We start from the raw sequence: 13,065 nt of genomic DNA, 5'->3' as shown, positions 1-13,065 counted from the left end.
AGTTAAAATTTGCATTTACAGAGCAGTGGGTTTCTTGAAGTTTCAAAATAGAGTTTAGTTATATTTCACACTGGCAATTGTGTGAAGAATTTTCTTCTGTGAAGTTAGATCAGAACAGATCATTCACTGTATTTGTTCATTTCCCAACTAACTGTGCAGTAGTAGCTCCCTGCCTGCACAGTCTGGGGGAGAAGATACTTAAGTCCTAGAGGAACTGGCTGGCTTTGGCTCACAGATTAATTTAGCCTTGCTTATACAAGTGGTGTGAGACAAAGGTTAAATTTGTGCACCTGAGGCACAGATTTAAATGAGAAGCAGCTGAAGAAAAACATGTTTCTCTTGGAAAGTATTTAAATTATCATAAGAATTGAAATTTGAATTCATTTTATACTATAAAGCATTAATCAGCTTTATTTATAAATAAATTCAAATTAGACTGCAGAAGTGATCTTCCTGCTCAAAATAGAAAGTAGAAAATAAAGTTATCAATGCTCTTTTAATATTCATGCTTTTTTGCATTTTTACATTTTTTCCCTTGCATAATTTTTCCTTGTATTTTTCCATTGCTGTTGATTCCATGGATTGAACTTTATTATTCACTATTTCAGGCCCCATTTATACATGACACTCCATGCAGGCAGTACCCTTCATCTGCTTGAAATGGCTTGTGAAACAGGAACATCAGTAACTTTTAATTTGTGACTTTTGGGTATAAGTCACTGCTGCATGAATCTGTTGAAGGCCTGTGCTCATCTTTTTGAAGATTTGGAATTCTGTGATATCCTGTGTTCAAGGGTAGAAGCAAACCCTTTAAAGGTCGTCTAGTCCAATCTCCTGCAGTGAGTTGAAGGGACATCTTCCACTAGATCAGGTTGCTCAGAGCCCCATCCAACCTGACCTTGAATGTTTCCAGGGATGGGGCACCGCCTCCTCCGTGCAGCCTGTTCCAGTAGTTCACCACCTGCACAGTAAGAAACTTCTTCTTTATATCTAAGCTAAATCAACTCTCTTTTAGTTTAAAACTATTACCCTTTGTCCTATTGCAACAGCCCCTGCTTAAGTTTGTCCCCATTTTTCTTATAGGCCCCCTTCAAGTACTGAAAGGCCACAGTAAGGTCTCCCTGGAGCCTTTTCTAGGCTAAACAAACCCACTTCTCTCAACCTTTCTGTTTTCTGTCATTTGATCCCTCAGCCTGTATTGCCATCAGGGGTTGTCCCAGTCCAGGTGCAGCATCTGGCACTTGGCCTTCCTGAACAGCATGAGGTTCCCACGGGCCCACTTCTCGAGCTTGTCCAGGTCCCTTTGGATGGCATCCCATCCTTCCAGCATGTCAATCACACCTTAGGAGCCTAGTGGCATTTAAAAAATACTTACTAGGGACTTTTTGAAAACAAACTACTTCTGGTTTAACTTGGGGTAAACAGATGGAAATGATAGTATTAATTGTTTTTTATTTTGTGTGATTTTGTAGAAATCCTCTGAAAAATACATACCTGCAAGTAGCTTCCTTGAACATAGCATTTTTACTTCAGTTCAGGTATCTGCCTAAAACCTTTTCAAAGCATTCAGCAAGAGTCCTGTGAGAATTTTCATTTTTCCTTCAGGAAAACTGTACTTGAATGAGGAGGATTTTCTGTTGGATTTTTGCTTGCATCTATTAAAAAGCTACAACATGTCTTTATTTTTTTCACTGCATCCTAACTATGACACACTCTAATTTGCAGAAAACAAGCAAATGAAAAGTGATGTAAAAGTCATTTGTATTCACTGTTATCTTGTTTTTAAGAGCCATCAGTAAAAGTTGCAAATTCTCCTTTTTAAAAAAAGTATGTATTAATGGGGTTTTGTTTAATGTAAGGTTTTCCAGAGCTCCTGGTACTGAACTCTGTACTGAACTCTGTGCTTAGGACAAGGATTAAAACTGCTTCTGGGCAGCTGTCCATTGCTCTTTAATACAGAAACCATTTAGATTTTATACTACTGAAGAGTAATCAGAACTGAGTGAAAGAAATGGAGGCATTAGACTAGAAAAGATTGAAACCCGGCAGGAGAATTTTCATCTGATCATATGTGGGCAGCTTCCAGACCCTTTGCAATATCCCAGTGTTGCAATATGAGTACTGTATGTTAAAAAAAAAATACTGAGAAATTTTTAAAGGCCATTATCATGTGCTCCGGTTGACTTAGGACAAAAAAGGTCTGTGGCCATTAACTGAAAGCTACAATAAAATAGATAGGCATGGGCGATATTGATTTTAGTATTTCCTCAATATTGATTTCTTCTGTTGAAAATGCAGTGTTCCACAAGTATGTTTTTGCATCTTTGGTGTATGTGCTAAAAGTTTCTTATATTTTATCTGTCTGTTTCCTGTATTCCAGTGGAAAAAACATTTGCCTCTATTCTCAGAGCAACCTCCTTTTCAAGATTCTCCTTTGTATGCAATATCTGATGCAGACATAGTAAAGTAAATTGCCCCAGCTTTAAGAGGCATGAAAAAGCAGACTGGTGAAATTTTTGTATTGAATTTATCACTCCTGAAATGTTGAAAACAGCAGTAGGGTAAAAACAGTTCCTGTTTGACAGGAATAATTGTGAGCGAGGCTTTTCAGGTCAGCTCTGCTGGTGGACATCATTTAAACCCAGGGTATTTCTGCTACCTATGATCTCTCAGAGGATTGTTTTATAAGCTTTTGGATGTCAGTTTCTTTTGGAGTTATTGAGGGTTTTAGGAACAGGGGACCAGCTTTTGCCTATAACTGGGATGGCAGCAGTGACAACCACAGGGCCTCCGTGCGGCAGCCAGGAGGTGTTAGCACCTGCCATCACCTCTGTGGTGCCGAGAAAGGAAAGATGAAACAACTCTGCCAAGGAAAGCTTCTGTTTTTACCATAACTGAGCCTAGAGAGATTCTTGTAAGCAGTGGCAGCTGCTGAGAGCTAAGATCATAGTGGTGGATGCGAGGGGAAAAGGAGCAGATAAAAGTAACTCACTGGAGCCATGCAGAGAGGTTGCCATCAGATAAGCCAGAGTGCCAACTGCTCCATGGCATAATGGGAGTATGGATAAACTCCTAGCCTGTAGCATGAGCCTAGGAGTTTGTTAACATGTCTCCTCATTTCCTTTGACTCTTGCTGATTTGTTTTTGTAGTTTTACCAAAGCTGTTTCAAGGAATACTGATTTATCACATGGTGACTGAGCCAGTACCTTAACCTTGCTTTGTGAAATTACAAAACCAGAAAAAAAGAATAAAATATATAAATGCAGTAGTGGAGATGCCTGTAACAGTACTGCCAAAGAAAAAAGACAGTATTATTATTTTTAAATTGTTTTTCATTTGAAAGGCTCTTTATATTTTATTGTAGTTAAATGAATGTGAAAGGTGTGTTCAATTTTTCTCTCTAGTTTCGTTATTAATGTTGAAGGGGAGGAAGAAATTATGCTCATTTGTATTCTGGACATAATATAAACGAAAAATGAGTATTTTATTGCTAATGGCTTTATAAAATGCTATTCAGATATCTCAGCAAATTTAGTATACAATTCTATTGCAAAACATAAAAATTAAAAAAAAATTGGTCAGCTGAGGGCTCTAAAAATAACAATAATGCAATGCCTAAGTACTAGTACAGCAGCTTTTAACTCCTCTATTGCTTTGCAAATGGTAGCAGTTTTTTAAACAGTGTAGCTTGGCCTTCCCAGACTTCACAGAGCTTGGGGCTGAGAAGTTGTGTCAAAATTAAGGTTCAGTGTAGCAAAACCCTACAAAATTTTCACACATTCATTATTTGACCAGCTTTACTGTGTACATATCTTTTCAGTAGCAAACTAATTGTATGGCAGCTACATCACAGCAGCTACAGAAAGATTCCTTCAGTCAATTTTGTGTGTGGTTTTTTTATCTAAGTATATAGATAGACTATATGTATCCTATATATACTTTAGATATATTAGATATATTTTAATATGCATATTAGCCTCTATACAGACTGAAAGGGATGGATCTTGGCCAGAGGAAGGGAGAAGGATGGAGAAGGTGGGAATACTTTCAGGTTCAAATGGATGGCACAACAGGGCTAGTGCTGGTGATAGAATGGGTGCAGGAGTGGGAGAAATGGGAATAGGAGATTACTTTGCAAGTAAACTGAGAGATGAGAAAGAGCAGTCTTGAAGACAGTCTTGGGAGTGTTGGTGGATGAGAGGCTGGACATGATCCAGCAGTACACAGTCACAGCCCAGAAAGCCAAACACAACCTGGGCTGCATCCAAAGCAGTTTGGGCAGCAGGGGAGGGACGGGATTCTGCCCCTCTGCTCTGCTCTGGTGAGACCCCACCTGCAGTGCTGCATCAGCTCTGCGGTCCCAGCACAGGAAGATGTTGATTTTCACTGGTGGGAAGAGAATTAAGGATTAAACTAGAAAAGGAAAGTAGAACAAGGAGGGGTGGGAGGACTGTGGAGAGCTCACTGCAGTTGGGGTAGTTTCTATTGAACCCTCTGACAGGGTGGGAGTTGAAGTTCCTGTTGTACCTTACCCTTAATCCTTCCCTTAAGAATGAAAGCTGATGCACAAAGGTGAAAACTCAGTGTTCCGGTTTGGCTAAATTTAGAAATATATCCTCTGAGAGAAGGCACAACCACCCCTCCGCCACCAGGTTCAGGAAAAAATAAATTTTCCTTGAAGGAAAGTGAAGGAGATAAAACTATTTATTTACCAAACACACGGGAAAAGGAAAATAAGGCTAAATAATAAAATGTCTCACTGTGGAGGAAAAACCTGGGAAAGTGTTCGAGTCCTCCCTTTGGTCTCCTTGGAGCTGGGGCTTGGGCCAGGGCCAGGCCCTCTGTGCCCGATGGAAAGTCCTCCCGATGTGCTCTGAGGTTGAAAGCAGCCCAGTAGAAAAGGGAGAAAATCCGAAATTCTAGGGAAGGAAAAGCAAAGTTCAGCTCTCAGTCTCTCTCCAGAGAAAAGGAAACTGAAACAACTGGCCAAAAGCTGACTGGGAAGCAGCAAGCCGGGTGCTTCCTCGCTCCCCTGCCGCAGCTGGGGAAAAAACCCCTGCTATCTCTGTGTGACCTTGAACAAGCTGCAAACTGCTTTGAAAAAGTTTTGCTCAGTTTTTCCTTCCCCCTCTCAGGCTCAGTTTAAAGGCATAGAAAGGCACAAAGTTAATTTCTGGGCATAGAGCAGCAACATGGGATACACATCATAAAGTCACCCCAGGGCACTCAGCATACCATGTGTTTACAAAATCAAGAAATTTTTGTCCTGCCTTGACTAACTCCACTTTGGAATCTGCTTCTTAAACTAAGAAGCGGGCTTAGCATTCTAGAAACGGTGGTAATCAGAATCTCTACATTTCAGAAGGTGAAATATTGCCATATATATATATATATATATATATATATACACGCCACAGAGATGCAACTTTCAGAAGTCGTTAAAGAACATCGCTATTGAAACCACTGTGAAGCAAGTAACATAGCAAAACTTTCTAATTTTTTAGCTTTTACTTCTATCAACATTATACAGAGGAAGTGCTGCAGCCAGGAAAAATGTATTTCAAATTGTAAAATGTCACTTGTTTCTTTTCTTGTAGTGTGAAAAAAACGCCCAGCCTGTCTTCCTTGATTTAGTAGCAGATACATACAGATGTTTAAAATGTTTCCTTTAAGCTGTTATTGGGTAATTCAAGACAGTTTTGAGAATGAAGCCACTGCATCTAAGTAAGTTAAAATCCCCTGTCAGGAGTGGTTCCATACTGAAATTGTAAAAAACCCTTCTGAGAACTGATGAAGAAGTGAGAGTAATTGCAATCACAACATTTAGGAAGTGCAAAATAGCTTGTTAAAACCTCAGTGAAATGGATAGCAATTGAAGGCATCTAAATCTTTTTTGTGAATCACAGAAAAATAAAACATAGCCTTAGATTAAAACACTGTTGTGAAACTCTGGCAAAGTTGTCCATGATGATTACAAAGTAAAATAAGCCTAGGAAACAACTGGACAATTTAGCAGCAAATTATTAATGAAAGTCAGGTTGGCTTCATCATGTTCAGATTTAAAAAATAAGTTTTGTCAATATTATGAAACATTGTCCTCATTTAGGTGAAAGCACTGTAAGTCAGGGAAACTGTAGTCAGTTAGCTGACCACAATATTGGAGGAGATACCACCTATATCCCTATGTACTTATGGGCAAAGGGACAGTAAAGCATGTGTATTTTTTGGATATGAGTTTAGTGTATTCTAAAACGTGTACCTTAAAGAAAGATATTCCTTAATAGCAAGTACAAATAGATCTTTATCTTGAAGGAATCGTGGTTTTTGTAGACTAAAAAAAGACATTACACTGGCTGTAAGGAGATCACAAACATCTTTCAGAGCTTCATGGAGAACAGTGAATTGTGAGTATAGGAACTGTTGTGCTGAAACTAGCACCTAAATCCATGTCTGGCTTCAATGGTGGCCGTCTGTGGATACTTCAGAGGAACTTAGAAAACAGCCTGGTTTGGGGAGCTTTTTTTTCCTAACTCATCAAGATAGTTACTTCCCCATATCCAACAGCATATAAAGGTATATTCTGTATATATTTTTGTCCTCCTTAATGTAATTGTAGGTGTGTTTATTGTTTGTGTTGGTATCTGATCCTTTTAAATTTCACCTTGTATCTTGGCCACAGTATGTTATGCTATATGATGATGCATAACGTGCATGCGTGTGTAAGGGAGGGAGAGGAGTCAATTCTGTTATCTGATATGACCCTTCTCAGTTCGATTAATTGCTTAGTTCTGTTCTAAGTGTTTTATTTGGGGGTGCAGAAAAACTGTGGATCTCTATGCAGGGCAGATGCAGCAGTTTGAGAGAGCCCAGAGGTTCTCTGCTGATAGACTCTTCTTTGAGTGGATGCAGGCATTGTCTTCCAGACTCAGATTATGAGTGTGCTGTGGAATATCAGGTAGTTACTCTGAGTGCTGTAATGCAGGTTTTGGAGAAAGAAAGTGTCTTTGTGACTAGTTAAAAAAACCACCCAACCTACTGTGTGAGACAGCCGTCATATTTGCTACAAAGCTGAAAGCAGTTTGAGGAAAAAAAATGTGTGCATTTGAACCTGAAAGATCTCCTGCAAGGAAAGAAAAGCAATTGATATAGGCAGCCTGCAGATTAAAATCCCGGGAGAGCACTTGGTTCTCTCAATTGCCTGCTGAAAGAGCAGAAAAAGCTGATTTTATATGATATTATTAGGGAGGAATATACAATAACAAAATGTCAAGGCTGGATAGTATAGTCAATGAAGTATGAAAGAAACAATAGAAACTGAAGAGGGAGTAGAGTTTAGCTCAAGGAAATCAGTTCTCCACTGTGTTGTCAACAGAGCATTTGCATCTGTGAAAGCAACCCCCTGGTTTTCACTAGGATAAAAATATGACTGGAGTTGTGTTTAATATCATGTATCATGGTAGCAGTCCCAGCTGAGAGAGTGACAGTCATTGATGATCCCTCAGGTCTCCTCTCAAAGACATGATAACCCCAAAGTCATTGTCCAAATCAGTTCTGAAATTCGATTCTGCTTGCAATAGAAGTGAGGGGGATTTTTAGAGATTAACCTGGGGTGAATTTGATGTTGGGAAGGTAAAAAGGGTTTTCTCCTACATATTAATGGCCCCTTCATGTAACCTCTTCGTAGCAGGAAGTTGTCTGACAAGGAAGCTTGTGTCTCTATTTATTAAGAGTTTTGTGGAGGAAAGCAGGGAGAAAAGACAGATTGGGAGGATGAGCAAGATAAACTCCAGGTGAAAATAAAGAGCAGAAAGGAAGATATATTTGCTGTTAAATAAATGAATTAGTTATGTAGTGATATATGTGTCACTGTCTATTATAAAAAATCTGGTATTTCTATGCATATAAAGACTCTTTTTTTCCCCTCTGTATGTGTTCACTTGTAAGCTAGCAACCTCCAGTTCTTAATAGTTCAGCTTTCTACTTTGTTTACAAATTTCTAAATGTTTATTAAGGTGGTGTCCTTGTCCTAGCTAACAAATTATTTTTATGGTAAGGAATTTCATATTGCCAGTTTAGAAACTGAAAAACAGATAATAATACTAATTTGTGCCTTGTGCTTTGGTGTTCTTCCACTTTTGCATTTACTATAAGGAGAGGAGAGATAGCTAACTTGGAAAATTCAAATATTTGAGGAAATTAAGTTTATATTAAATATAAAACAGCATGAAAATATAGTCTGAGTCTAAACTATTTCAAACACAGTAGCACTTCAACAAACAGTGGAGTGGCTGTATACACTTTATTTTACTTGCTGGTTATGGGCTTTATAATTGATTTAGCCTAATTAGAAGGTTAAAAGAGCATCTTGCCAGTTATTTTTCCAAGTGGAAACAAATAACAGTCAACAAATTATTCTTCATACTAACTACTCCTTGGAGGAAAAAAATTATTGTGCAAAGTATTATGTTTAAGAGACATCCTGAAAACTCAGAGTCTTCTAAAATAAACAGTACTGGACATACAAATGCTGCTAAGTGACAGATCAGCATCCTACCTTCTATGAGATGAAATTTCCCACTGGCATTTCCCAGCTTCCCTGGGTGATTAGCTTTGCTTAGGTTGTAAGAGGAATCAGGACTAATCTGTATGCCTGTATACTAATTGCTGATCGAGAATCCATGGGTAATTGAACCACTGAAAACTTACTTGGCTTTCTGTACCTCACGTAGCATGAAAAGAGGTAGCAAGACACAGTAGCAGCTGTAATTTATGCTTCACTCCTGCAATGGGAGCTACAATAACTCTGGTCAAATGCAAGACCCATGCGGCCTTCTGAGCTGTGTGAGCAGCAAGCTCCAGGCAAATACTGGAAAATAATACTTAAATGTCTCAGCTGTTAATTGCATGCATTAGTAATTAGTGAGAATATTTAACTGTATCTCCTAAGGAAGGAGACATGGCATGGATTTATAAATAACCACCTGAATTGTATTCATCAATATCAGAAAACACATTTTAAGGAGGTGCTCACTCCATTCTTAGTGAGAGAGATTGGAGATGTTGAGGAAAGTTACTCAAACATGATACAGGGTGGGAGGTAAAAGCTTATATTGTGTGTCTACTATTTTTTATCTAAACTAATTTTCATTTCTCTGGCCTCAATTGTTTATCAAAAATTTATTTGCAGGAAGTATATGTATGAGCAAAACCTCTTCATGAGATTAAATAATACAGAAATTACAGATATCAGAGCACTCAAAGTGTGTAGGAGAGCACTGCAGACCCTGGATGAATAACTGAGTTTCTGATTCTCTCTTTGTTTTTACCTCCCTTCATAGCTTTGAGCAAATCACTTTCCCTTCTTTTTCACTTCTATGGATAAAATGGGATAATGATATTTAAGTACAATATTTCGTAAAGATGCTGTGCAGACCCATTAATAAATCCATTTGCAGGTCTTTTGATGTACCCTGAGTATATCAAAATGTCACTACTGAGCTTGCTGACTGCACTTATTTAATTTCCTAGTTTTACTCAACTTCTAGATTATAAAATGATATTTTCTGACATAACTTATGATACAACTACAGCTGTCACTCTGAAAGTCAGTTCAACACTCATCCACTACCCCTTAGAAAAAGCTATAAAGTACACAGATTGTCTTTTCTTCAGTTATTATAAAGATTTATTGAATCTCGAGCTCTAACATCCACTGCAGATTTTCTCTGTCAGTATTAACTTCTTAGATCAATAAATTGCAATACTGATCTCCTGAGAAGTCATTGTCTGCCAGCTACCATTGCAGTGTTTACCCCTGTTGAAAAGCAGTTGTAGCAAATTAAATTGGCTTCTGTCAGTGAAAGGTCCTTATTTTATGGCACAATTAATGAAGGTTGATAGATAGGCCACTTCCTAAACAACATCAGATTAAAGGCAAGGGTTTGTAGCAAGAAAAATCTGAATTTATGAGGTGAATCTGCTTTCATTTAAAGAGCAGTTGCTGAAGACTGGAAGATGACTCTTGGAAAGGAAGAGTTCTTTTCAAAGGCGCGTGTTTTTAACAGTGTGCACATTCCTGTTCTTCTGCGTTGCTGGAGAACCTCTGACTACATTTGCTGATCTGCTCTTGGACACTTTACGTTGTTATGTAGGTTTGTGAAACATTCTGCTTTGAGGAAGGTAGAGACAAGTGGAATAAAACATAACCAAGCCCGTAACTACTTTATAACAGCTCCAGAAACAGCTGCTTTCACTTTCATCTAGCTCAAATGATGGGAATTTTTCCTCAAATGGGATCCTGACCTTGGATCTCCAAAATGGACATCGAAATGGGAAAAGTTTTTTCTCTTAAACTTATTTTCTTGCTTTGCCTCATTATCAGGATCCTTATCACAGTTTTAACATTGGACTCCAAGGATAAATGGTTAGCGTGGCCTATCAGTGACTCCAAGGTACCTGTTCAATTGCACAGTAAGGATGATGTATATTGAGACTGATTCTAGAAATTAGAGTAAGACTTGAGCATTGATCTTTGTAATCATGAAAGAATTATTGATAAAATTCTAATAATGTCAGTTTTCTAGATATTAGCAGCCTGTTCCAAACTCAAAAACGGCCTAAAAGCACTGAGAGGAATGCTCGCAGCGGTTTTTTGGCATGGGCAAGATGGTGTTTTTCTAAACTGTTGTTCTGAGAAATACTTGAATTGCTTGGTATTCAGATATTTTGAAAATGTAGTTTAGGTGATTAAAGCTGTGCAAATTTTCTGCCCTCTGGTAAACTCAGAGGTTTCCAGTGACACATGGAAAAGGCTCAGTCAACAAAACCCAGCTGTGCATTTTGTGCATAAAAAATACATATTTAAATGATAGTTGCACAGCACAGTACTGCAAAATTAGATGTCCCGATTTTGCCTAATACTTACAATTAAGATACAAATTATGTTTATTTAGCATTTGCAATGACTTACAAGATATAATTGTAGCCTAATGGTATAGCATCTTCTGGTTAATTTATAACTAAAACCTATCAAGTTTATGCTGGACTTAAAGTGAGTGGCTGCTTTTATGAGAACACAATTGGTTTAGACAACATCAAATAAAAAGTCTTTGTTGAGTAAATTCCTCACAGTGATTTTTTTTTTAATATGTTTGGGTAGCTTTAGACTGCAAAGTGTGATTATGATAAACACACCACGGAGAGTAAATTTAAGTGGGGACTGTGATGTTGTTTGAAATTCTTAGTATATCGCTTCAGGAGAGCAAGCTATCAACATTCTTCATAGCAGTGATGACTTTGTAAGGGTTTGGGTTTTTTAATAGCTTGAGAAACAACCCTCTTGGTACTGTCTCACTCAATTCTCCACTATAATAAACTGTGTTAGTGCCACTGGGCTAAATTAATTTACACAGGCACAGATACTGCTCGGCTTTCCTTAGAGAGGAAAATTACTGGAGGTGTTGGAGGGGCCACTGAGAGTATGTGTATGTGGAAAGCTCTAGCCGGACACAGCCTGGCTCTTCTGCCAGTGCTCCTGTCTGGCCAGACTCAAACTGTTTTCAGTCCAGAACCCATGTAGTCACGGTGCCCCTCCTAATACACCTCCTTCTCAACAGCCTTTTTGGTTCAGGCATGGTGCCACACCAGTGTGACATCAGACCTGGGCTGGCCCCTGTCCAGCCATCGTTGAAGAACAGATGTTTTTCTCAGGCCATCCAATGGATACAGCCTGAGAAATTTTGTGACAGCAACAGTGTCATCCTCAGGGCTGTTAAAGCCTCCTTAGATTCCAGCTATCCCTGAAAAACTTGCAGCTCTTGCTTTGCAGATTTTTGTAGTGATGCTGTTTCAATGCTTAAAGATGGGACTGCCCTCCTGCACACTTCTAATTACAAATTAGGGCATTTGATTTGGTTTGGAAAGCAGCCGCTTGATTTTTTTTTTTCCCCTCTTAGTTTTTTTTTATTTTATGTAAATTAAAAGGCAAATTGTCTTCGGCTGAGCTGCTGGCTTTTGAGGCAAAACATTCCCACAGAGGTGTCCAGTTTTGTCTGTACTCCGTGTTTAATGTAGAACAGCTAAATTTCACTTCATTTTTTAAATATTATTAGCCACTTTTCTTCATGATCAGGTGCAGGAGTTAAAATTTTTAATGTTTCTGAATACAGTGGATTCTCCAAAGATACTGACTTTCTGACATGCTGTAATCTTGCTTTATTCCTCAACATCATCTCTGTGTTCCGTGGGTTATAAATTACCTGTGTCTCTCTTAGGATATAATTGCCATGGTCCCCTTTCTCATTTACCTGTGTATCCCTTTTATTTAGCAGGCAAATGTTGTCTTTTCTTTCAGCTGTGCTGTAGCTGATACGTATCTAATTAAACTCAAATTTTCTCAGTAGGTGTTGACTTTGAAGTCTCTGTGCCCTATTTTAGATTTGACACAGGGGTTTCGTACCCAAAATTTTGTCTTTTTTCATCCCCTTCCAGTTGGCTGAGTAAAGTGCAGTGTCCATAAGGATCTTCTGATAAATGAACTGATAGAACTGACTGGGTGGAGCAGTGTGCTTCACTTGCAGAATCTGGGCTTATCGAAGGATTTAGAGTAGCTTCATAGTGGTGCAAAAGCAGGTAGCGGATTAGTCAAGTGCACAAGTTGAGCTTATTAAATCATTCTGCATTGCAGTGCTGCGTTGTGAAAAGGAATGCACTACTAGGCTATGCAAACTTGTTGATTTTTTTTATATTCTTCATTTCTGTTTTATTGGTGGTCATGGTGGATTTTTTTTAGCACTCGGGGACTTATTTCCCAAGAAGTAGCATTGTTCTAGTTTTCTCCAGAACAATTGTGATATTGTTTATATATGTTTCTAAACTCCAGATTTTGTTCTTCTCTTATTATTACCGTTTTATGTTGTTAAGTGTCACACTCTTGTTTTAGTATCTGTCACATCTGTAAAAATAATGTCCATGCTAACCAACAGGTTACTGAAATACTATCTGAAGAGGGTGGGGTTCTAGGTCAATCTTTCAAGCATTTTGACTTGACAGGTCCATTGAAGTAT

The 13,065-nt window shown here is 38.4% G+C and overlaps 1 protein-coding gene across 6 annotated transcripts in view; it reads left to right on the top strand.

Moving 5' to 3' along the window:
• The window catches only part of CCSER1 (coiled-coil serine rich protein 1), a 627,487-nt gene that overhangs the window by 285,420 nt on the left and 329,002 nt on the right, over positions 1–13,065 (top strand). The gene's annotated exons all lie outside the window — the stretch shown is intronic.

Source organism: Corvus moneduloides, chromosome 5 (genome assembly GCF_009650955.1).
Source record: "Corvus moneduloides isolate bCorMon1 chromosome 5, bCorMon1.pri, whole genome shotgun sequence".
In the NCBI taxonomy this organism is placed as follows: domain Eukaryota; kingdom Metazoa; phylum Chordata; class Aves; order Passeriformes; family Corvidae; genus Corvus; species Corvus moneduloides.
This window is presented reverse-complemented; position numbering and strand designations above follow the sequence as displayed.